Genomic DNA, 7,599 nt, shown 5'->3' on the forward strand with positions numbered 1-7,599 from the left:
ATAATATCAAATGCACATAAACTGATGAGGTCTAAATTAGCTGTTACCGCTCAAGAAAGAGATTTTGGAGTCACTGTGGATAGTTCTCTGGAAACATCCACTGAATCTGCAGCAGCAGTCAAAAAAGCAAACAGAATGTGGGGAATCATTAGGAAAGGGATAGACAATAAAACAGAAAATATCCTATTGCCTCTATATAAATCCATGGTATGTCCACATCTTGAATACTGTGTGCAGATCTGGTCGCCCCATCTCAAAAAAGATATATTGGAATTGGAAAAGGTTCAGAGAAGGTCAGCAAAGATGATGAAGGATATGGAACAGCTTCCGCATGAGGCGAGATTAATAAGACTGAGGCTATGGCTACACTCCGCAGCTTTTAGCCACACGACTGTGCCGCTACAGCCGTTCTGCTGCCAGGCGCGCAGTGTAGCTGCTCTTTGTTGGCAGGAGAGAAGTGCCAGTGTAGACAAAGCCTGAGACTGTTCATCTTGGAGAAGAGACGACTAAGGGGGGATATGGTAGAGGTCTATAAAAGCATGACTTGTGTGGTGAAAGTAAATAAGGAAGTGTTATTTCCTCCTCATAACACAAGAACTAGGGGTCATCCAATGAAATGAATAGGCAGCAGGTTTAAAACAAACAAAAGGAGGTATTTCTTCACACAACACACAGTCAACCTGGGGAACCCCTTGCCAGGGGATGCTGTGAAGGTCAAGACACTAACAGGGTTCTAAAAAGAACTAGAGAAGTGCATGGAGGACAGGTCCCTTAGGGGCTATTAGCCAGGATGAGCGGGATGGTGTCCCTAGCCTCTGTTTGCTAGAAGCTGGGAATGGGCGACAGGGGATGGGTCACTTGATGATTCCCTGTTCTGTTCATTCCCTCTGGGGCACCTGGCATTGGCCACTGTCAGAAGACAGGATACCGGGCTAGATGGGCCTTTGGTCTTATCCAGTCTGGCCGTTCTTATGTTCTATGTTCCCCTGTTACTGAGCCGCCCTCTCCCTGTTGCAGAAACAGACGGCAGCCGAGAGGCAGAAGATCGTCTGGGAGTGGCAGGAGCTGCGAGGGTTTCTGGATGAGCAGGAGCAGTGGCTGCTGTCCCGGCTGGAGGAGCTAGAGAGAGCCATTGTCCAGCGAAGGGATGAGGGCATCTGCAGCCTGTCCTGGGAGATTTCCCTGTTCAGCGAGAGGGGAGGAGAGAAGGGGCAGCAGCCGCTGAGCCAACCCCTGCAGGTCAGGCTGTCATTGCAATGATCATACGCAGCGTTTCTCTAGGCGCTTCTGAGCCCTAGACCCCAAAGCCCTTTACAGAGTGGGGTCAGGGGCATTATCCCTCTGGGACAAAAGGGGAAAGTGAGGCAGAGGGAGGGGCAGAGCCCTGCCCAAGGTTACCCAGTGAGTCTGGCAGCGGCGCCAGGGATGGGCCCTGGGAGTCCTGGATGCTGCAGCCCCAAGACCTTCTCTCCTGGAAATGTCTCTCTGCATTTGCACTTGGAGGGTGAAATCCCCTCCCCCAACATGCTGAGGTCCTGAGCCAGGGCTAAGGCCCCTGTCACTGCAGGTTAATGGGTTTAGTGGGGCCAGGGGCCTTCTGGGTCTCTCAGCACTGGGGGGAATTTGATTCTCAATGCAGAGAAATATCTTCTGCCTGTAAAGTGCCTGGGGAGAAGATTTCCACAGTGGGACCTGCCCGCAGGGATTGCTGGGGCTGGTAGGGGAAAGTCCCTGGTGGGGGGCAGCTGCTCTGGGAATGTAAACCTGAAATTCCCCTACTGCCCGAGGCTTCAGTGGTGACCCCTGCAGAGCAGGAGGCCTCCCCACCCAGGGACACTCCCCCTGACGGCCTCCTCTTTCTCTCCTTTTTAGGGTGCTGGGAGCGCTGGGGGCAGGTAAGTTCTGGGCTCCATTTCGCTCCCCCCAATGGGCCGTTAGGTTTGATAACTGCACTGAGTAGGAAGCTGCCCCCTGCCCTGGGAGCGTGTGATTCTGTCTCCCCTAGTGGCTGACTCGGGTAGGAGACGAGCCGGTTACTGTCTGGTCGCCAGGGGCGGCTCTACATATTCGGCCGCCCCAAGCAGTCATGCACGGGAGACGCCCCGGAGCCCTGGGAGCAGCGGACCTCCCGCGCGCATGAGTGCAGAGGGTCCGCTGGTCGCGCGGCTCGGCTGGACCTCCCGCAGCTGCGGACGGTTGGCTGGTCCGGCGGCTCCAGTGGAGCTTCCGTAGTCATGCCTGCGGGAGGTCCAGCCGAGCCGCGGACCAGCGAACCGTCCGCAGTCATGCCTGCGGCAGGTCTGGTTGTCCCGGTGGACCTCCCGCAGGCATAACTGCGGCAGGTCCACCGGCCCAGCCTGCCGCCCCTGCCGGCAAATGCCGCCCCACGTGCGTGCTTGCCGCGCTGGGGTCTGGAGCCGGCCCTGCTGGTTGCTCATGAGGTCACAGCAGGGCTGCTAGACCCAGGGCCGATGGGACAGACCAGGCCTGTCTCCTGGACTGACATGGCCGCGTCACGTACTCAGAGGGCGCAGCATCTCAGCTTTCGCATTTGTTAAAGTGAGTTGCCGGCCCGCAGCACCTCCCCAGTGTAAACGGAGACAGTGTTGCCTTGCTGGGGCTGCCAGCAGCCTGAAGCCGTAGCTCTGAGAGCGTGAACTCTCCTGTCCCCTGTTAATGTCAGCGGGGTGTCAACTGAAATGGCAGGAGTGTTTCCTGGCTGATCACTCGAGCAGGTGGAACAGGGAGGGGGCGGGAGTGAAGCCTTTGTGGGGTGGGAATAGGGGGTTGCTGTAGGGAGGGAAGAACAGAGGAGAGATACAAGGACAAGGAAGCGAGAGAGAAATGGGGAAAGGAGGGTGGGAAAGGCAGGGAAACACAGGGAAGAACCAGCAGGGCCCTACAGGGTGTCCAGGAGGGGGCTGTTTTCCTCCTGAGTGACACTGAGAGTGACAGACAAAGACTTGGCAAAATACTAAGAACTAAAATTTTATTTCCCATATGAAGGGCAGATTCCCCCCTTGTTCTTCGTACGTGGGTGTCCCATGGAGAGCAGTGGGTGTTCTGCTGTGAATGGAGCAGGGCACAGAGTCCTAACCTGATGCCCTGGCCACTGGCCGTAAAGGACAGGGCAATGTGGGCTTCTCTCCCAAAGGAGCTGGACGCCCCAGGGTTACTGCTTCAGCTGAAGGTTTTGGGGGTTTTGGCATTAAAGGGCCCACGTTCATTCCTTGCTGGAGCCCTAGGCTCTGTCTGTGGCCACTGTCAGCATGTAGGACCTGCCCACTGTTTGGTCTGTGTCTCCTCCCTTCCACATGATCCCCGTGCTGGTGCCCCTTGTTACTGCCGTAACCCAGCATAGGGGGTGGCTCTGCCCCCCCCAGAACCAGAGCGTCCCTGAGAAAGCCCCTGAACAATGTCTCCGTTCCTTGCTCGAGTGTCTCCCCACTTCCCGTCTCTCTGGGGAGCACAGGGCTGAGGTGACTCACCCTGACATTGACTATCTCAGGCTACAAAGCTCAGATCCAGGTTTCGTGAAGTTTGGGGGTTGCTGGGCTCAGGGTCTGGGGCTCAGGCCTATTTCTCACCCCTCCTTTCCCCAGCAGGGAGGACGGGACGTTTCGGAAGCCAGAGCCGTCGTTTGCGGAGCTGGAGAAGAGACTCAGCGATTTCTCTCTGCAAAGTGCCATGCTGCAGGAGGTGCTGCTGGGATTCAAAGGTGAGTTGGAGTCTGGGGGTGGCGTCTCCTCTGGTTAGAGCGACCCTGACCCTGGGGAGGAGTCGGGGACTCTAGTGATGTCACTGATCCTGGGCTCCATCTCACAGCCCAGCTCAGCGAGTCGCCCTTCCCCATGGAGCAGCCCCGTGGGGCTGGCTCTGTCTGCAGCGGCTGCCTTATCGGCCTCTGATCTCTGTCACCATCTCGTCGTTAACAGCAGTTCCATTAAGAAGCAATGGGGGTTTCTCCATGAATGTGAGGGCCTGAATTCTCACCTCTCCCATCTTCTCCTTCCCCTAGAGACGCTGCAACGGGAGCTGGGGAGCGACACAGGTACGTGTCTGTCTCTGACTGGCCAAGGGCAGATTTCAGTCCAATAACCATGTTAACGACAGGGGATTGCAGCCTCCAGCAGCTGGAAGCTGTGTAACAATGGGAAGCGATGTTACTTTGTTCTTGCACCACTATATTTTCAACTGACTTGTCTCTTAAATATTTTAGCTCAGGGATCAGCAACCTTTGGCACACGGCTCACCAGGGTAAGCACCCTGGCAGGCCGGGCCGGTTTGTTTACCTGCGATGTTGGCAGGTTTGCCCAATCGTGGCTCCCACTGGACACAGTTTGTCACTCCAGGCCAATGGAGGCAGTGGGAAGTGGCAGGCAGCACATCCTTCAGCTTGCGCCGCTTCCTGCATCCCCCATTGGCCTGCAACGGCAGATCGCGGCCAGTGGGAGCTGCAATCGGCCGAACCCGCGGACGTGGCAGGTAAAGAAACTGGCCCGGCCCACCAGGGTATGTGCATTGGAGTTTCCCCAAGGTCCTTTAAGTGTTTCTTGATTGGGCACTTGATTTGCAAATTCCTTTCTGAAGAAGCTGACCTAATGCTTTACTAAGGCTACTTCAGAATCAAAACACACTGATGTACAAGAACGTAGCCAATATTCATAACTTTGACTGCAAAAATGATACACCCACACAGGTAGTATCATCATCATCAGGAGCAAATTATAACCTTTTCATAGGCACCTTACACGCCAACCGTTGTACAACATTTGCTGCAAATATATAAGTGGTTGCACCAATGAACTACACAGTCACAGGTTATATTAATAACATCACAGCCAGGGCTGGTGTTAGGGGGTAGCAAACAGAGCAACTTCCTGGGGCCCCAGACCCCCACAAAGCTACATTGCTTCGCCTTTGGCTTCAGCCCTGGGGGTGGGGCTCAGGGGCCCAAACTTCAGCCCCATGCGCTGGGACTTCAGCTTTCTGCCCTGGGCCTCAGCGAGTCTAATGCCGGCCTTGCTTGGCAGCCCCCTGAAAGCTGCTCATGGCCCCCCAGGGGGCCCCAGACTCATGGTTGAGAACCACTGCCTTACCCCACGAGTCACAGCAATGTTCAGGTTACTGCCAGGCCCAAAGGACCAGTCACTTCCTTTAGGTCAAATGACGCTTGGATCTCCCAGCAAAGACAACACTTGTAGCCAGTCCTGTCACAACCTGTATTAAGATTTATTTGAAAGGAAATGAGAGTTGTTTACAAAGTTAAAGCAGTGTGACAAAGCTCTGTCCTTGTCTCCATGGGCCCTGCATTTCCTGGTGGATTTCGCTAGCCTCAGAGGCTCACTGTGACCCTCCACGTAGCCCTTCTCTCTAGGGACAAGGGTCACAGCCCACTGAGCCATTTTCATCGTAAGCCAGTGAGGGAGGGGAGGCAAAGCTCCCCTCCCTCGCAGAGTCTCTGTTGTCTCCCAGTCTCAGTGATTAATCAGGGGAGCAAAGGGGGGAGCCCAGGACCCCCCTCTGTTCTAGGCTCCAGCCCAGGGACCCTAATAGTATCAGCTGTGGTATCTGACCTTTTAGAAACAGGACACATACAATTCCCTGTTCTACTTCCCCACAGCACCCCCACTTCCTCAGGCTCCACTTCACCCTTACCTCAGGGCTTCCTTCCTTGTGCCTGATCTGGTGTGTACTGCTCAGTCGCTCCCACAGCTCCTGTTCTGCACACCCACCTGCCTAACTGGGAGCTCTTTAACTAGTTTCAGCCAGCCCCTGATTGGCTTCAGGGGTCCCAGTCAACCTAGCTGTCTCCACGGCTTTCTGGAAGGATGTTAATTGGCCCCAGGTGTCTTGATTAACCTGGAGCAACTGTCATTTTGGTTACCATGGTAACAGGGATTTGTTTAGCCTGGGGCTAACATACCTGTTTCTCACTACTTTCCTATAGCCATCTGGCCTTGCCGTGTCACAGCAACTAATCATCCAGATGCAGACAAGTTACAGTCTTACATTTCAAAAGGTAATAGAAGCTTCTCTAATAAGCAAGCTCTGCAAATTCTTTAGGACTAATCCCGGCTAAGCAGCTGGGGATCTCGTGCTTATGCCTAGGAACTTTGCCCCCCAGAGTCCAAGCAGCATACAGATAATCAGTTCCTTCTGTGTGGGGTTTTTCATCCCCTTCCTGCCATGTGCTCTGAACTGTCAACTCAGCTAATGGGAAGTCAAGAGCACAACAACAGTCTTGTGTCTTCTTTAACATCCCATAATAGTCTCTCTGGTGTGGATGGACCTTTCCTGCCAGGCAGGGTGTAATGCATTCGGCTGTCAATCAGCACTTCACCTAGGTAAAGTCTCTCTCCTGTCTGGTGATTTACAGAGCCACAGAGGCTCACAGTGCAGCTAGTCAGATGTTAACCCAGGCAGCAACTCAGTAAAGCATTCAATGAAGTCTAAACATGTTCTTATAATGCTAATACCTGTTTTAACAATACTAACACAGGTGAGTCAGACCGATTCCACTGTGTGTTTGTCCATGTTCAATTAAGACATAGAGGCTTGTGTAAGAGCTAACGCCTCATCTGCCAGTGTCACAGGCAGGCTGGGCAGGGATGGTGTCTCTAGCCTCTGTTTGCCAGAAGCTGGGAATGGGTGACAGGGGATGGATCACTTGATGGTTACCTGTTCTGTTCATTCCCTCTGGAGCACCTGGTATTGGCCACTGAGCTAGGTGGACCATTGGTCTGATGCAGTGGGCCCTTCTTACGTTCTCAGTCTGTATGAGGAGTATCTACTCATTTGGACTCACTGGGGAGCCATAGAAAGAAACAAGATGTGCTGCGGCAAGAAGGCCCAGTCTCAGCACCCCCGGGGTCACGCTTCCCAAAGGCTAAAACTAGGCCCTGCCGATGAAAGGGGGCACTGCCAGGAGAGACTGTATAAAGGCTGGAGCATCAAACTGTTACCGAAATATCGGGTGCGTCTAGCTGAGAGCCAATAATAGCCTGACAGGGATAAGGAAAGATGCTTTATTCTGCAGAAGAAAGGAGAGCCCTGTAAATACATACAGAAGACTCTGCCTCACCCAAGTTTTACAGATCCTTTATACACATTCAGACAAAGACCAAGCCGTGTTAACGCTTCATTGGTGGTTGCCAGACCCCGTGAAACCGTTATCTGGTCAGTGAAAACTGACTTGGAGCAAGATTTCTCTGCTTTGAGGCAGAAGAGAAAAGATAGTTCAAAAGTTCAGGTTAAGGGGGGCCCCCAGTAACTTTCACAAAACCACTTTGTAAACCTGAGAGAGCTGCCTTGTGAACAGTGACAGAGAGAATCCCCAGAGTGACTCCTTTGATTCTGCTCTTCTCTGGCCTTTGGTTCTTAGAATCATAGAACTGGAAGGGACCTCGAGAGGTCATCTAGGCCAGTCCCCTGCCCTCAACGCAGGACTCAGTATTATCTAGACCATCCCTCACAGGTGTTTGTCAGCCTGCTCTTTAAAATCCCCAATGATGGAGATTCCACAGCCTCCCTGGGCCATTTATTCCAGTGCTTAACCACTCTGCCAGTTAGGGAGTTGTTTTTCCTAATCTCCATCCT

The 7,599-nt window shown here is 53.6% G+C and overlaps 1 long non-coding RNA gene across 1 annotated transcript; it reads right to left on the reverse strand.

The window, feature by feature from the left end:
- Positions 1 to 4,001: 4,001 nt before the first annotated feature.
- LOC123360829 lies at positions 4,002 to 5,717 on the reverse strand. The gene is made up of 3 exons (XR_006576070.1): positions 5,659 to 5,717; positions 5,100 to 5,220; positions 4,002 to 4,140 (listed from the first exon to the last, which is right to left on the reverse strand). It is a non-coding gene; the product is annotated as an uncharacterized LOC123360829 (long non-coding RNA).
- Between the last annotated feature and the right edge of the window lie 1,882 nt (positions 5,718 to 7,599).

The sequence above is a fragment of the Mauremys mutica genome, unplaced genomic scaffold (assembly GCF_020497125.1).
Source record: "Mauremys mutica isolate MM-2020 ecotype Southern unplaced genomic scaffold, ASM2049712v1 Super-Scaffold_100314, whole genome shotgun sequence".
NCBI lineage: Eukaryota > Metazoa > Chordata > Testudines > Geoemydidae > Mauremys > Mauremys mutica.